Here is a 17,908-nt window from a genome sequence, read left to right as displayed (position 1 = left end):
GTATATGTTCTTGATCAGAATGAAATTCTATGTCAATTTACGCAGGTAAGTCTGTCTGTTGAAATCAGAGATCGCAATATTTAAAATAGAACTCTGAATTTGCTGGTACTCCTAGGATGTTTGGTATTGCAAATCAGAACCCGTAAGGAAAGTAGTAAAGTCGGGCTGGGCCAACTATATGATACCCTTCACCACTTTGGGTATATTCTTCATATGTATCCTAACAGACGACGCGTTTTTGTTATATATCTATGTCTATATATCTATATAACCGATTTCAGGGAAACTTGCCAGAGACTAATTTATATTCAATCAGTACGTTGTGTCAATCGGCCTAGCTATGGATCTTTTCACGAAGCTTAGGAACATCATTTTAGACTTAATTCAGTACCCTATACCAAAATTCGTGCAAATCGAAGGATATATAGGGACATTGGTGCACCAATTACATAAAATCGAACGAAAATATGTATGGGAGCTATATCTAAATTTGAACCGATTTTCACGAAACTTAGCACAGTCATTCTAGATTTTATTCAGTACGTTATGCCAAAATTCTGAACCAATATTCATGGAATTTTGCACACATCATTCTAGACTTTATTAAGTACGCTGTGCCAAATTTCGTGCAAATCGAAAGATATATAGGGATTTTGGTACACAATTTACCTTGGATCGGACAAAAATATATATATGGGAGCTATATCTAAATCTAAAACGATTTTTCCCAATTTCAATAGGGTTCGTCCTTGGGCCAAACAAATGAGCTGTACAAAATTTCATCCAATTCGGATAATAAATGCGACCTGTACTTTGTTTACAATTTAACGCCAATAGACGGACAGACGGACGGACATGCATAAGTCGACTCAGAAAGTGATTCTATGCATATTCTCAAAAGGAACCATGTGTCTATCTCGATTATTTTTGCCTGTAACAAACATATGCACAAAGACATAATACCCTGTACCACAGTGTGGTGAAGGGTATAAATATCGTTCACGTGTTGGTGTAGCCTCCATATACATGTCCCACAATATCTGGTATTATGGAGGTTTTGAATACGTGCTAATTTGGTTTATCATTGTATAACAAATCTCCGTACCAAAAATTATTAATATTACCATGTTTCAGGGTAGCCCCCGTATAACGGTACCCCCCAAAATTCGATATTTTGCGATTTTGGACACGTTTTTCAACTATATTGGTTGTAATTTGTGACTTGGGTATTTGTACAGAACATCTGCGTCCTAAAAACCAGTAATCAGCCGACAATATGATACCCTTCACTACTTTGAGCTCATGTTTGAGGGTAGCCCTCATATAATGATACCCCCCAATATTCGGTATTCTGGATATGTATTTCTGCCGAACGGGCTTTAATTTTTTATTTTGTTCCCTCAATGGTTGTCCAATCTCACTGCCGAAATTTATTAATATCGATCACCGTTTTGGTATAGCCCCATATAACGGTAGCCATACTATTCTATATTTTAAAATTTTTAAACCTATTTTTCTCGCTTCTCTTTCTGTATATTCAATCTCTATCATAACATCGTTTTTTTTTCCTAGGAGACCTAGGAGGAGGGTATAAAAATCTTTTCCCGACCGAATTTGTCATCGGTTTTACTAGTTATATTTTGGATTTTCATTGCGTAGAAATTCTCCCTACAAAAAATTATCAATATTGACCCGATAACCCATACAATGGTACCCCTTATTTGTCATCCGAATTTTTATACCCTTCACCAGACTGTGGTGCAGGGTATTATGTCTTTGTGCATATGCTTGTAACAGGCAAAAGGAAATAAGATAGACACATGGTTCCTTTTGAGAATATGCATAGAATCACTTTCTAAGTCGATTTATGAATGTCCGTCCATCCGTCCGTCTGTCCGTCCATCCGTCCGTCCGTCTGTAGATGTTAAATTGTAAACGAAGTACAGGTCACATTTATGATCCGATTTGGATGAAATTTGGCACAGTTCACTTATTTGGCCCAATGACGAACCCTATTGAAATTGGGAAAAATCGGTTCAGATTTAGATATAGCTCCCATATATATTTTTGTCCAATATAGGCACCAATGTACCTATATAGCTCTCGATTTGCACGAAATTTGGCACAACGTACTGAATTGAGCCTAGGGTAACCTTTGCCAAGTTTCGTGAAAATCGGTCCAGATCTAGATATAGCTCATATATAGTTTCGTCCGATTTTATGTTAAAGATTCACTAAAGTCCCTATAAATCTTTCGATTTGCACGAAATTTGGTATAGCATACAGGATTGAGCCTGGAATGATGTGTGCTGAGTTTCGTGAAAATCGGTTCAGATTAAGATATATATATATATATATATATGTATATATATATATATATTTCCGTCAGATTTAATGTAAATAAAGTACCAAAGTTCTAATATTGCACAGATCGATTGATTTTAAGTAATTGACGAACCAAGGAACTAATATATGGTTGATAGGAGCAAAACGTACTGAAATTAGTATAACCCAACCTATGACAAGTTTCGTTGAAATCGGTTCATATTTGGATATAGATTTCACATATATTTTCGTCCGATTTTAAGTAAACGGTGCAAATGGTGTTTGTCAAATTGACATGAAATTTTGCACAACGTACAAAATTGAGCATAGAATAACGTAGTTTGGTTTTCTAGAAGTACAGACATAGCCCAACGGCCCAACATTTGTCCCATTGTAACAAACAAATGACATGCTTATAGATTGATCTAAGTTGATTCACATTAAATATAAATATCACATATTTTAGTTCATCCTATTTCATGTTAATTGTTCAGTTTAATATACCCATAGTGGTGAAGGGTATCATAGAGTCGGGCCCGTCCGACTTTACTACTTTCCTTACGGTTTTTTAGGTTTAAGTCGCATTCCCCACCGATATGGCTGTAATTTAGAATATAGGGTTGTTGCAGGCTGAAATACTTCCCAGATATGGTTCAAATAGGTTAATGTTTTTAAATGGCCCTCGTCGAAATGTCCTGTCAATTGTTTGTTATGTTGAAGTTGCTACGCCAATTCAAAACTGAACATTATTTTCTCAGAGCTTGAAGAACTTTATTCCATAATAACAACTTAATATCATAAAGGTCCCGACCGATTAAAGGAATTTTGAATTTACACCACGTGGTGGAAGGTATGCAAAGTTCGAACGGGCCGAAACAAAACATGTGTTCTTTTAGACTTTTTGTAAATAAAAATCTTTCGTTTTTTACAAAAAGCCTAAAGCCGAACGATTCCAAACGGAACCCCAAATTAAGCAAACAATATATAAAACTGTTCTAATATTTTTTGTTCAGTGACTTGTACTAAAATTTATTAGAAAATATTTTTGTCATTCATACAATCCTTCTAAAACGACATCTAGTGGGAAAAGTTGGTACAAAATAGGAATAAGATCGGTTTTAAACCTTAAATGGGTTTTCATATTTTTAAATTTTTTTTCGTTTAGGCTAATTTTCAACGTTTAGTCTATTCTGAGAACATTTTTGTAGAATATTCTGTAGAATATTCTAGTTTTATATGAGTTTTCAATCATTTTTCGAAAAGGGACCCAAAAGACCCCTTCAGAGAATCGGTTGAGGGTTAATGTATTAGACAAAAATATTCCACATGGTTACATCAGTAATATAGCCAAAGACACCATATACCTAAATCGCAAAGTCTTCGCGAAATCTTAATTAGAATATTTTCAAATTTCTTTTAAATTCAATGAGTTAACCCATTAAGTGGCAAAGTTTTTCGTATTTGAAAAAAGTGCGGAATTGTGGAAATTTGGTTTTTTGGGGTTCTCATAAGCTGAAAGTCATCTTCGTAGAACATCTTCCATATAATTCCATGGTATGGGATATTTAATACTCCGTGATTACCTTACAACAATTGGGCTACCTGTATTCATGATATAATCTTGTATGAATTACACAATATGTCATATGCCAATGAACCTCTTTGGAAAGTTCATTAAACTCTCCGCTAGCTTACCGGGCTACAGAGACATTTATAACATTATAAATGCAGATTTTATTCTGAAACAGAATTGCTTCAACCCAAATCTTTTAAACAAAACATATTCACTCAAAATGCAGCATCATCTTCCTCTGATTTGATTATAACATTTCTCTATTTCCTGTTTGCGTATTTTTTATGGCGCTTTTTTGAATGATTCACGTTCACGGGGTCTCCGTTAAATCCATTAAAATGTAATTTCGTTTTTTTGTAGCTCTCTTCTCTCGCTACGTTTAAACACATTTTATTAACAGAATAATTGAATGAAATCGTTTTGATTTCATGCACATTTGTGTCAGATATAAACATTCAAGTCAATGAGAAATCGTTACTAATTAAAACATCAACCGGAGGAGGAGGAGAAGGTGAGAGCAAGAGACGAGCGATGATAGCAAATGAATGAATGAACGACCGACTGTTCGACCGAGTTAGCATATATCAGGTATTGGCATTAACTAAACATTGCCGTTGTATGACGAGCCAGCCAGCCAGCAAGTCAGTCAGCCACCCAACCAAATGACCACAGAAAAAAATGAAAGGCGCGCACAGAGAGACATACAATCAAGCGGAAAAGGGAATTTGAATTCACTGATGTTATTCAAATACACCGGACAAATTTGTTGATGATGGTCAGGATTGTGGTCATTGATATCGACATGTCAGCAGCATCCATACATATTTACCTTACCTTGCCAGTGTGATGACGTCCGCTATGTCTCCGTTACGCCATACGGAATGTATCAGATAAACAAAGTAAAGCTAAAACAACATTGACTGCTACATACATATAAATGTGACTTGACGCTACGCTAAAAGATCGATAGATGACTGTGTGTGTGTTTGTATGAAATACGCAAAAGAATTCATTTGACTGCAAATAGTTCAAATATTTTCCCAGGTTTCTTATGTGTGCATGTTTTTTCAATACCAATAAATGGAGTCTATTTTGAGTTTTTCGTTCCATTTGCAACACCGCGAAATATTTACCGGAGACCTCAAATATATTCATCTGTTTCGTCTTAGCCATGTCAATCTGCATGTTCTTCAGTCAGTCGAAGTAAAGATGAAGCTTGCAATATTTTTGAAAGAGTGAAGTAGAATGAGGACTTGGGAAATGGCATAATTTGGTGAGGGTTTAAAAATTGCCTCTATATATTTGTTAGGACCAGCTGCATTCGAAATTTTACATTTTGGGGTCTCAGAAGATAAAGTTATTGGGTAGTATTTATCCTCTGTATTCTCAGAGGATACACTACATCATCGTAGAATATTTTTAATATAATTTCCCATATAGCGATACGGTCTTTTTTAAAGTCTAAGCCGCATTTCTCAACCGAAGCGACTGCAATTTTGGATTCACAGAAGATAGATTGATTTAGAATGAGTCCAAATTTTGGTATACATCGCAAATGGAAATATATTATTTATAATATACAGGTCGCATTTATGATCCGATTTGGATGAAATTTGGCATAGGTCACTTATTTGGCCCAAGGACAAACCCTATCGAAATTGAGAAAAAATTGGTTCAGATTTAGATATAGCTCCCATATATATTTTCGTCCGATTTAATGTAAATGGTCCACTAATGTCCCTATATATCTTTCAATTTGCACAAAATTTTGCACAGCTTAATGAATTAGGTTTAAAATGATGTGTGTTAAGTTTCATGAAAATCGGTTCAGATTTAGATATAGCTCTCATATATATTTTCGCCCGATTTAATGTAAATGGGGTACCAAAGTCCCTATATATCTTTCGATTTGCACAAAATTTGGCCCAGCGTAATGAATTAGGTCTAGAATGATGTGTGTTAAGTTTCATGAAAATCGGTTCAGATTTAGATATAGCTCCCATATATATTTTCGTCCGATTTAAGGTAAATGGTGTACCAAAGTCCATTAATATCTTTCGGTTTGCACGAAATTTGGCACTGCGTAATGAATTAGGTCTAGATTGATGTGTCTTAAGTTTCCTGAAATCGGTTTAGATATTAGATATAGCTTCTATATCTGACCAAATTAAAAATTTAGTATCGGTTGCAGAAATAAAAATCCGACGTCTGTAAGGATTAAACTGTTGAATATACCCAAAGTGGTTAAGGGTATCATATAGTCGGCCCCGTCTGGCTTTACTACTTTCCTTACTGGTTTATTTATAGATCTCAGCCGCATTTTGAACAGAAGTGGCTGTAATTCGATGTTTGGGTTTATCAGAGTGTAAAAGTCATCTTCCTTTCCGTTAGACCTGCAATCGATGTCAAGCAAAAACCTTTATCAAAGAATATTTTAAATACAATTCCATGTTTTGGAATAGCATAGCGGCCCAATTTTTTTCAATTATAGAATTTTTTAATGTCACAGCCTAGTTTTAAAACGAAAATGAACGTATTTTCGGAGGTAAAATACATCCTCGTACAATATATTTTTACGGACTTTGTCCCATTTTCCGAAAATGGATTCTCAATATAGATGCAAATTGTAACATTGCGGTCCTGTTGTTTTTTTTTTCTTTTTGAAGAATTATAGGTCCATGTTTTGAATTTTTTATGCGGATGGTAAAGAACTTCCTAAAGGAAATGTTCCCATCTACGGATTCTCAGATGACTAGCTGAATTCTCGTAAAATATGTACATATGGGTTCCGTTCGGCCCATATGTACATATTTTACGAGAATGCCCCAGCTCAACGAGCCTACTGATGGTTCCCGTAGAAGGGGAAGGCCAAGAATTAGATGGAAAGACCAAGTAGAAAACAATATCTTGGAACGTGGTCTTCCAAATTGGTGGACTATGTAAGTAAGTAAGGGTTCCGTTCGGCAATAGAATTTTCTAGGTATTTCCAGCCTATTTCAATCAAAGTGGCTTTAATATGCCATTTCGCATTCGAAGAAGAAGAAAATACCACTTCGTAGAAAATGTTCTGGTAGGTCCATATTTTAGTACCTAATTTGTTGTAATTCGATAGTTGAGGTTCCCATTAACAGATAAAAATCGATGCCAAAAGTTGTCATTTTTTTTAAGCAGGGATGTGTTCCCTATTCCGTTTAGACCAAAAATCCCATTTTCGGTATTTGGAGGATTGTAGAATACATTTTCCGATCGAAATTTTATATTTCGAGTTTGCATTAGTTAGAAAAGCTTCTTCTTCTTAGCTGGCTTGTTACAGAACGGTTGTTCCATAAGCTGAGCTTAAAAAAGATTTCCAAGCGCGTCGGTCTTGTGCGCAAGTCCAGTTAGAAAAGCTCTCTATAAAAAATGGGGCTCCTTTCAGTATTGGGCGCTTTTTTGGGGTAACCTCAACATGAAGGTCCCCATTGAGCGATATTGAGGAGAATACAGACATTTTGCAACCAAATCAGCTATAGGTTGATATTATGGGTTCTGAGTGGGTAGCAAATCTCCATACAAACATTGTCTATCCTCCTTTAGGTATATCTCCTTTAGGTATATTTCCCGTACAGCAGCACATTCAATTTTCAGAATTTTGAAATTTAAAGAAAAAGTTCTCTCAATAGGGGAAGTAATAATGATGCCCACTGGCTTACAAAATCTGTTTTGGAATATAACGATACCGCCCGTTTTACATTAGTTTTAAGTGACAACTTTATTGCAAATAAATGCCAGCATCTCTACGATGTAGTGTTATTAAGAGTTCGGCTGTACTTTTATTACTCCTTTTTAAAATTTTTCCTGGTTTCTTTTCACATTCATTTCATTCCAGCTTGTTGAACTTCTCGCCATTTGAGTATTGTTTAAAATTGGTGTCAGTGGACACTTTGGGTTCCAGTGTTCGATGTTGTGATCCATCCACACACACGGAACATATGCAGTGAGTCGTTTCGAAACTATATATATTTGTGTTGAAGTAATACTTCACATATGCCACACACCATGCACCCACCCGAGAATACTGAAGGAATCTATAAAAAAAAACAACATTGTGTGTATAGCGGATCACAGTGTTCGGAATGGGCTATACGGGATAACCTTCTACAAAAAACTCAATAGGTATTCTGAAACCACCATTTAAGTCTAATGCAATAAAAATTCCTACCAAATCCCCTCACTGTGCCATTGTGGCTATCAATGAATTGCCTCAATGGCTTTTAGGCCCTAACATGTTTGCGTACCCTGTTGACTTTTTCTATTAACACAAGTTTTTCTTCGCTTACAAAGTTTTTTGTTTTGTATTGCCGCTTAAATGTTTGTGCCATGATTCGATTCGATGGGATCGGATTGTTACAAATATTTGATTTTCCCAAAAAAGCACATACACACACCACACACACACACACTTCATTCCCATCTTCTCAACCACTGCTAACTCTTATTTTACCAAAAACAACAACAACACGTGATAATAACAACAAAAATCTTATCTTAGTGAGCCATATAATCTACAGTTTCTTTTTCGGAAATGAAAAAAAACCCCTTTTCGAAAAAAGAGGTTCCAAACGTTGTTAATTGATTTCGGTTTCAATTATCTTCATTTCGGGAGTTGTACGATTTTCATTTGTCGGGGGTCGGTTGTTGTTATTGTTATTGCATAGTGCAGGTGTAATCGGTTAAGTAACCAAAGAAAACTCAACAACAAAAATTCAAAACCTGATAATTGAAACCAAATGCCGGTGTTTACATTAATTGAAATGTGTTTCAATGCATTTTTGGTTTGATATGATTGTAATGCAACCAAGCCACTTGTATGATGACAATGATTGTTCTATGTTTTTGTGGTATTAATATCTAAAGGTGTGTTTTGGTGAAGAAAAATTATCTATTTAATAATTGTTTATGTTGCTGATTGAGAAATCAGTGAAAATTATTACCAAAGCTACTGCAGTGACATTCTTAAATTGTTGGGTAATGTTGTAAAGGAGATGAAGTTTTGTGTAATTAAATTGGAAATGTGGTTGTAGTTGCAGTAATACACGATTGAACTTGTGGTGTAAGCATAATTCTTGTAACTATATGTTACGACATTCTTCGTGACTCCTTCCCATGTTCCGACTTATATCCACATTTTTATTAGAATACAGACAACTAACACCTCTGAACAGAGTATTGCAAAGTTAAATTTTTAGGGTTCTCAGAGGGTAAATATCTAATTTTCAATAATAAGTCCATGATATGACATTTATCACATAGCGATCCCACACGATTGTAGGTATTCGGAAGACAAAAAACCTTTTCATTGGGAATTTTTATACAAATCCATGCTTTGTCTTAGCACAAATATTGCGGTTATGTTCGAACTTAGGAACGATTTTGTGGCTATTTGCTTCGCACTGGGCCATAGAATATTTTCAATATGGATTCGTGTTTTTAGTACAGACCCCAGACACATATTTCATACCGCAGTTTGAGTATTTTTTAAACGTAAGTGGTTTCAGGTTCCAAGCCATATTTTTCACTCGAAGTGCTTATAATATGGAATGTCAGGTTTCAGAAGGTTAACGGCATATCCCCATATCATAGTCATATTATCAAACCGATGCTGATAAAATTTACTCTCAGTGAGTAGAAGACTTCCTAGAAGAAAATATTTTGAATTGACTACATAAACCGTTCTAGCCCATTTTAAGTGCTTCCATGGTTTTTGGTGTATTTCTAAACCGATATATCTGTAATTTGGCATTCTGGGTTCTTGAAGACTGAAAACATATATTTTGAGAGCATCTACGATAGCGGTATATTTTCGGTCTGTCTGTTGAAATCACTCGCATTTTAAAATATAACTTTGAAATTTTGCACATACATTGCTACTACTCTAGGACGTTTGGTATTGAAAAAGGGATAAATCGATTCACTTCTTAGGGTAGCCCCCATATAACAGTGTCCCTGAATATTTGATATATTGAAATTTTTGGACACGTTTTACTACAGAAATGGTTCTAATTTCATATTAGGAATTCTCATTGAGCAGAAAATCTCCCCACTAAAACTGATTAATATTATCCCATGTTTCGCGTCAGCCCCTATATAACGGTATCCACCAATTTTCGGAATTTTGAAGCTTCTGGACACGATTTTCCGACTATATATTAGGTTGGGGAAAAATAAATCCATTATGAACATGTAGATAAAATCTGAGAAATGATCAAAGCTGACTGGCATGTTACCAGTTGTAACATCGCCCAGCAGCTACAAATCGACAATAAAACTGTTTAAGGGAACCCCCCCCCATTCTCAATTTTTTTTATTTTTAAGATTTTAAATGGGCTGGTAAATGAATACCAATGCTTGTTAAGGTTTGTAACTTGGCACATATATATTTGAAGATTTAAAAATGAAGAAAAATAATTTACCAAAATTTTTTGTTGTTGTTTTGTTGTTGTTTTTTGGGTTCAAAGAAAATTCCTTATTTTCGATGGCGGAATCCTCACTGGAACATCGGAATCCGAAAATTCCAACTGTGTTAGAAAGAGGACATGTCTGGCTCTCGTTTGAACTAGGATTATTGACTTCGCACAACAATTAACAAAATGGCGGAACTTTGAAAATTTTTTTATGGAAAATCGCCTATTTTTTACCACAAACTAAGTTAAAAAATAAGGAAGATCTTCACCGATTGGCTCTATCCTAGTTCATACGAGAGCTACACACTCCCAGAGAAACGTGTCAAAATTTGAAACCGATTGGATTACTAGTTTTTGAGTTATCGTGCCCGCCATTCGTTTTGAGAAAAACGCGTTTAAAGTTTGAGAAGCCCTTTAGCCGTCACTTGATGCTGATACAATAAATCGGCTATATCTTCAAGAGTTCTTGAGATTTTTACTTGAAATTTTGTAGGAACATTCTAGAATTAGAGTAGATTCGAATTAAATAAAAAAAAATTTTGACACCGAGAATGGGGGGGGGGGGGGGTCTCTTAAAACCATTAAGCGCGATGTTTGGGTGCCACACCAATTATCAAAAAAAAAAAAAAAAAAAAACAGTAAGGAGAGTAGTAAAGTCGGACTGGGCCGACTATATTGAAATTGAGCGAACTTAAAAATGCGATCTTTATCTATAAGGAAACCAACTAACATCAATCCTCACAAAGCCATTCTGTAATCTATTCCAAACATTGTAACTAATGTAATATCAATCAAGCGCCCATTGATTATATGCTTTAAATCAACATGAATAGGTCTTAATTATATATGGAAGCTACGCTATATCCAAATCTGAACCAATTTAAGGAAACTTGCCCGAGATTAATGTATATTAATTTCAGTACGTTTATCTAAAATCGGACGAAAGTATATATAGGAGCTATATGCAAATCTGAACCAATTTCAATAAAACTTGACACACGAAAGGTTATAGTAACTTCAGTACATTCTTCAAAATTGTGAGCGGCTCGGCCAATCTTTGGTTCTTTAGTGCACAATTTACATGAAATCGGAAGAAAATATATATTGGAGCTATATCTAAATCTGAACCGATTTTCACGAAACTGAGCACACATCATTCTGGACCAAATTCAGTATATAGGGACTATGGAGACCCATTTACCTTAAATCGGACGAAAATATATATGGAAGCTATATATAAACATGACCCAATTTCTTGGAAACTTGGCACTCGTCATTCTTTAAATAATTCAGTACTTTATGCCAAATTTCGTGCAAATCGAAAGATATATAGGGACTTTGGTGCCCCATTTACCTTAAATCGGACGAAAATATACATGGGAGCTATATCTAAATCTGAACCGATTTTCACGAAACTTAGCACACACCATTCTAGACTTAATTCAGTACGCTGTGCGAAAATTCATGCAAATCGAAAGGTACATAAGGACTTTGGTGCACCATTTACATTAAATCGGACGAAACTATATATGAGAGCTATATCTAAATCTGAACCGATTTTCACGAAACTTTGCACACATCATTCTGGACCTAATTCAGTATTCGGTGCCAAATTTCATGCAAATCGAATGATATATAGGGACTTTGGTGCACCATTTACCTTAAATCGGACGAACATATATATGGGAGCTAAATCTAAATCTATATACTATATTTGGGAGGTAAATCTAAATCTGAACCGATTTTTTCTAATTTCCATTGGGTTCGTCCTTGGGCCAAATAAGTGACTTGTGCTAAATTTCATCCCAATCGGATCATAAATGCGACGTTTACTTTGTTTACTATTTAACATCTACAGACGGACGGACATGCATAAATCGACTCAGAAAGTGATTCTATGCATATTCTCAAAAGGAACATATGCAGAATGACATAATACCCTGTACCACAGTGTGGTGAAGGGTATAAAAATGCATCACATACGATAACCCTGTGTTAAAACGATCGTGGTCAAAGAGCGGTGAAGCACCTCAAACTGTGGCAAAACCAGGACTAACGGCCAGGAAGGTTCTGCTATGAATTTTGTGGGACTGGAAGGGGATTATTTATTATGAGTTGCTTCCACATGGATAAACGCTAAATTCTATGGGAGAGATATTAAAATGGCAACAAATCACTTATCAAAGCCCACTTTAAGGTAGCCTCCTTAATTCTGCATTCTGAGGGGTATTGGACATTTTTTTTTTACCAAATTAGCTCTATTTTGATTTTTCAGATTCTCATGGGGTGTCAAATCTTTAAGTTGTTTGATTTCATACAAATAGTGAAACTTTGTTATATGAACCAATACCTACGTAGGTCAAATATTTAATTATGCTTGGTTTAAATCCGTAATTAATAAATTTAATTAAGTTGTTAGTTTTCGTCAATATTTAGTGACTCTCCAGAACCGATATATCCGCCCCTGTTCTATTCATAGAATTAAGATTTAATTTTCGCCAAGAAAACGGAAGGCATTTACAAAAGTATTTCCTTCGGTATAGGTTGGCAATGTGTGGTCAACATCTGACTTTTCCTTAGAAATATATTATAAAATATTCTTTATATTTTATATAAAAAATTGTCATTTATATAAAAATTATTAATAATTACATTATTCGCGTATTGATATGGCGATTTGTCATCAAGTCTGTGTTTAAAAACATACCAGCTAATATTATTTCGTTCACAGAAATGATATTCAATACACACTCCTTCTCCATATGCTGACAATACAGTCTGGAGCAGAAGACACATAACTACCTACAATTACCCAGCAACAACAAAAACAGCAACAGTTTACTTTAACGAAAAAGCAATTAATTGTCGCATGTTGTTTTTGTTTTTTGTTTCTTTCGTTTATTTTCGGTCGAGCGTTTACAATTGTTTACGTGCGTGCTGCACCAAAAGGTCGCCGTCATGCATTGCATTTTACGGCACTTCATCATAGCAATGAAAGGTGAGCAATGATATGCTCTGTACAAACCTTATGTAGATTTGGGGTGGTGGGCCACAAGTGTTTACAGAAACGACATGGCATAGTCGTGGCATGTGTAAATTCATTCCCACATTCCACATCTTCAATTGGAGCCGTTGAAAACTCCACTCATAGTTACAGCGCTCGCTAATCATTCATCTTTGCATGAAAAGTGTTTCAAATCTGCTGTCGATTTTCATTGTAGCTGTTGTTGTTGTTTGGGGTATATTTTTCTTGACTTTCGTTTGGTTGTTTTGTTTATTTAACGTAAATATTTATTTTATAATTTGTATTTTTGTATTTCAACGGAAATACATAAAATTTGCCATGAGATGGACGGGTTTTGAGCCCAAAGGGTATAAGGTCATGAAAAACATATAATTCCGAATTGTAAAACAGATTTTTGTTTTTGTTATTTTAATTTGTCATAAAGGACGAAGAGAAGGAATTGAATGTGGATGTGTGTGTGTGTTTTGTGTTTACACTCCACAGTGTGCCAGAGAGCGTTGACATGAACATTAACAGTAGCCCAGCATGTGTTTGTCATCGCATCGCTTCGCATCAAGGAAATGTGAGAGGCATCAACAAAAATAAATCGGCAAGGAGTTTGGGTGGCAAGTTGTGAATGGGAAAATTGTTATGTAAACAAATAGAGGTTTTCCTCAAAAAAAAAAAAAAAAAAAAAAATAATTTATATGTATGCACCACTATATACGTCTGTGTATACTAATTTTAATAATTACAGTTTAGAACATGCAACTGTATTCATGTTCACGATATTGTAATCCAAAATGTATAACAAAAAGAAGGAATGCTTACATCATTCATCGGAGTTCAAATGTCGTTGTCAAAGGGGATTGATGGTTGTAAAATGCTTCTGTGTATTTGTAGTTATAAATAGGCAATAATATATATTTTATGCTACTTTAAAAGTATGTATATTGTAAGAAAAAATAAAAAGAAGTAAAAACATCATTTAGTTCGGCAGGGAAGACACTTTTATACTCATCTCCTTGAAATGGATATACAAATTGCGAAAAATAAATATTTTCTTTCATATAGCCATCATTCCATGCGTTGGAACATTTGAACATGTAGAAAATGACACGTGAAAATGCTCTGTAAAGATTTTGTTTCCTCACAAGGTCCCGGAATACCTAATTACAGTCATTTCCTAATACTAACCCACCACTTTGGGTACATTCAAGAGATGCTAATATGTACAATATCCTCTATATAGAACAAAAGTAACATCTTTGGAGGACCATTGAAATTTGTGATCGACATAGATATTTGAAAAAAAACACACACACACTTCCATACATGTCAAATGTCAGACTTGGATTCTTTGGTGTACCATTTGTATGAAATTGAGGAAAATTATGTATGGGAGCTATATGTAAATCTGGACATATAGCTCCAACCGTGGCATACATCATTTAGTATGCTGCAGGACAGTGCGCTGTTCACAATTTTAACTCGCTAGAAGAAGCCTTTATTATTTGGTGCTCAAATTGCATTAAGTTAGACGAACATATAAAGGTGTTATATCCACATCGTCCCAATCGGAACAACTTTAGTTATTTGGTACACCATTTCTACGAAATCGGATGGAAAAATATATAGAAGCTATATCTAAACCTGAACCTATTTAAATCCAATACTCTCTGCAATATTTCATGAAAACCGAACAAACATAAGCTCCTCAGTGCACCATTTCCATGAATTTGGACAAAAATATATATTTTGGAGCTATATTTAAATCTGAGCCAATTTCAACCAAACTTCGCATACTTCTATCTGGACCTAAATCAGTACGCGCGCAAAATTTTGTCTCAATCGGCCAAAACATGGAATTTTGATGCACCATTTACATAATATCGGACGAAACTATATATGGAAGCTATTTCTAAATCTGAACCGATTTCAACAAAACTTCGCAGACATCAAGCTGGACTTCATTCAGCACGCTGTGCAAAATTTTGTCTCAATCGGACCAATATTGGGAGTTTGGTGTACATTTTTCAAAAAATCTTATGGAAATATATGTGGGACCTGTATCATAATCTGAAGCGATTTGTTTGACACGTTATTCTAGACTCAATTCGATACGATATGCAAAATTTCGTCTCAATCGGACAAACTTTGGGAGATTGGTGCACCATTTACATAAAACCGGACATATTTTCGTCTGGTTTTATGTAAATGGTGCACCAATCATGTGAGCTACATCTGAATCTGATCCGAGTTCAATGAAACTTAAGACACAGTAAAATGAACCCAATACGGTATAGTATTCCATATTTTGCCTTAATCGGACAAACTACGGGAGTTTGGTGCACTGTTTACATAAAATCGGACGAAAATATATAGGAGAGCTATATTCTAATCGGATCCGAAAGTTAAAGTTTGTCTTTGGCCAAATAAGCGGGCTGTGCCAATTCGAATCATAAATGCGACCTGTATTTTGTTTACAATTTAACATTGACAGTATGACTGACGGTCGGATATGTATAAATCGACTCAGCTTCCAGGTAGTCAACGATTTTATATTCCTTGGTACCGCCATAAACAAAATGAATGACATCAGTTTTGAAATTCGGAGAAGGATAGGGATGGCCAACAAATGCTACTATGGTCTGATCAAAAAACTCAAAAGCAAGGCCACCTTCCGCCAGACCAAACTCAAACTCTACAAGACACTGATACTACCCGTGGTGTTATATAGATCTGAAGCATGGGTACTTGCGCAAGCAGATGAGGCAGCTCTTGGGGTGTTTGAAAGAAAAATACTCCGAAAAATCTATGGGCCGATCTGCGTCGACGGTGAATATCGGCGTCGAATGAAACACGAGCTTTACGATTTATTCGCGGACATCGAGATAGTCAGTCGTATTGAGCTGCAGCGACTACGATGGCTACGCCATGTGAGCGAATGCATGAGAATGCCCCAGCTCAAAGAGCATATAAAATCGAGCCTTCTGATGGTTCCCGTAGAAGAGGAAGGTCTCGAATCAGATGGAAAGACCAAGTAGAAAACAACATCTAGGAACGTGGTCTTTCAAATTGGAGGAGATACGCACAAGACCGACGCGCTTAGAAATGAGAAATGGATCACATACGAAAACCCTGTGCGAAAACGATCGTGGTCAACGAGCGTTGAAGCACCTCAAACGGTGGCCAAACCAGGACAAACGTTCAACAAGGTTCTGCTATACATTTAGTGGGACTGGAAGGGGATTATTTATTATGAGTTGCTTCTATATGGTCAAACGCTAAAATCTGATCTCTACCAACAGGAGAGGACAACACTAGGCCCCACACAGCTACAATGACTCGCCAGAAACGTCGGGAGCTTGGTTGGTAAGTTTTAGTGAATTCACCATACAGTCCGGACTTGACACCAAGCAATTATCATATTATTCTTGCATTGCAAAATTTCTTTAATGATAAAAAATTGGTATCTATGGAGGATTGTGAAAATCGATCCTTTGCAATCAAAGAGCAGGACTTCTATGAGAGAGACATTATGAAGTTACCTTTAAAATGGCAACAAATCATGCAACAAAACGGTGCATACTTGGCCCAAATCGGACATTACGAAGCATGTTAAATAAAGTCCTATAGTTCATATAAAAACCAGTAAGGAAAGTAGTAAAGTCGAACGGGACCGACTATATGATACCCTTCACCACTTTGAGTATATTTAACAGATAAATCCTAACAGACGTCGCATTTTTAAAGGACCAGTAAAATGAAATTGGAACCATAAACACATCATTCTGCTACCGATACTAAATTTTTCATTTTGTCAGATATAGAAGCTATATCTAAATCTGAACAGATTTCATTACGCTGTGCCAAATTTCGTGCTTAAATCGACTCAAAAAGTGATTCTATGCATATTCTCAAAAGGAGCCATGTGTCTGTCTCGTTTCCTTTTGCATTTTACAAACATATGCACAAAGACATAATACCCTGTACCAGAAAAAAAGAATTTGGTTCAAGAACTTCAAAATACCGAAAATTGGGGGGTACCCTTATATGGGGGCTACCAGAAAAAATTGACCAATATTTATAATTTACAGTGGAGAGATGTGCTACCCAATAAGAACACGACGTACTAAATTACATTCAATTTGGTCGAAAAATACGATCAGAACCCCCAAGATACCAACAATTTGGGGGCACCGTTATATGGGGACTACCAGAGAAACTGAACCTATATTTATAAATTTTAGTGGAGTAATTTGGTACCCAATAAGAACCCAATGTACAAAATTTCAGAGAATTCAGTTATAAAACGAGCCCAAGAACCCGATAATACCGAAAATGGGGGCTTTCCAAAAAATGGACCTTTATTTGTAATGTTTGGTAGGGAGACTTGCTACCCAATAAGAACACAAAGTACCAAATTTTAGCGAATTCGGTCGAAACATGCGTTCAACACTCCCAAAATACCGAAAATTTGGGGTAATCTTATATGGGGGCTATCCGAAAAAATGGACCTTTATTTATAATTTTTGGTAGGGAGATTTGCTACCCAATAAG

The sequence above is a fragment of the Musca vetustissima genome, unplaced genomic scaffold, assembly GCF_032173495.1.
Source record: "Musca vetustissima isolate MV318-11 ecotype Yass unplaced genomic scaffold, APGP_CSIRO_Mvet_v1 utg10287, whole genome shotgun sequence".
In the NCBI taxonomy this organism is placed as follows: domain Eukaryota; kingdom Metazoa; phylum Arthropoda; class Insecta; order Diptera; family Muscidae; genus Musca; species Musca vetustissima.
The sequence above is the reverse complement of the archived record's forward strand: the minus strand, read 5'-3'. Positions refer to the sequence as shown.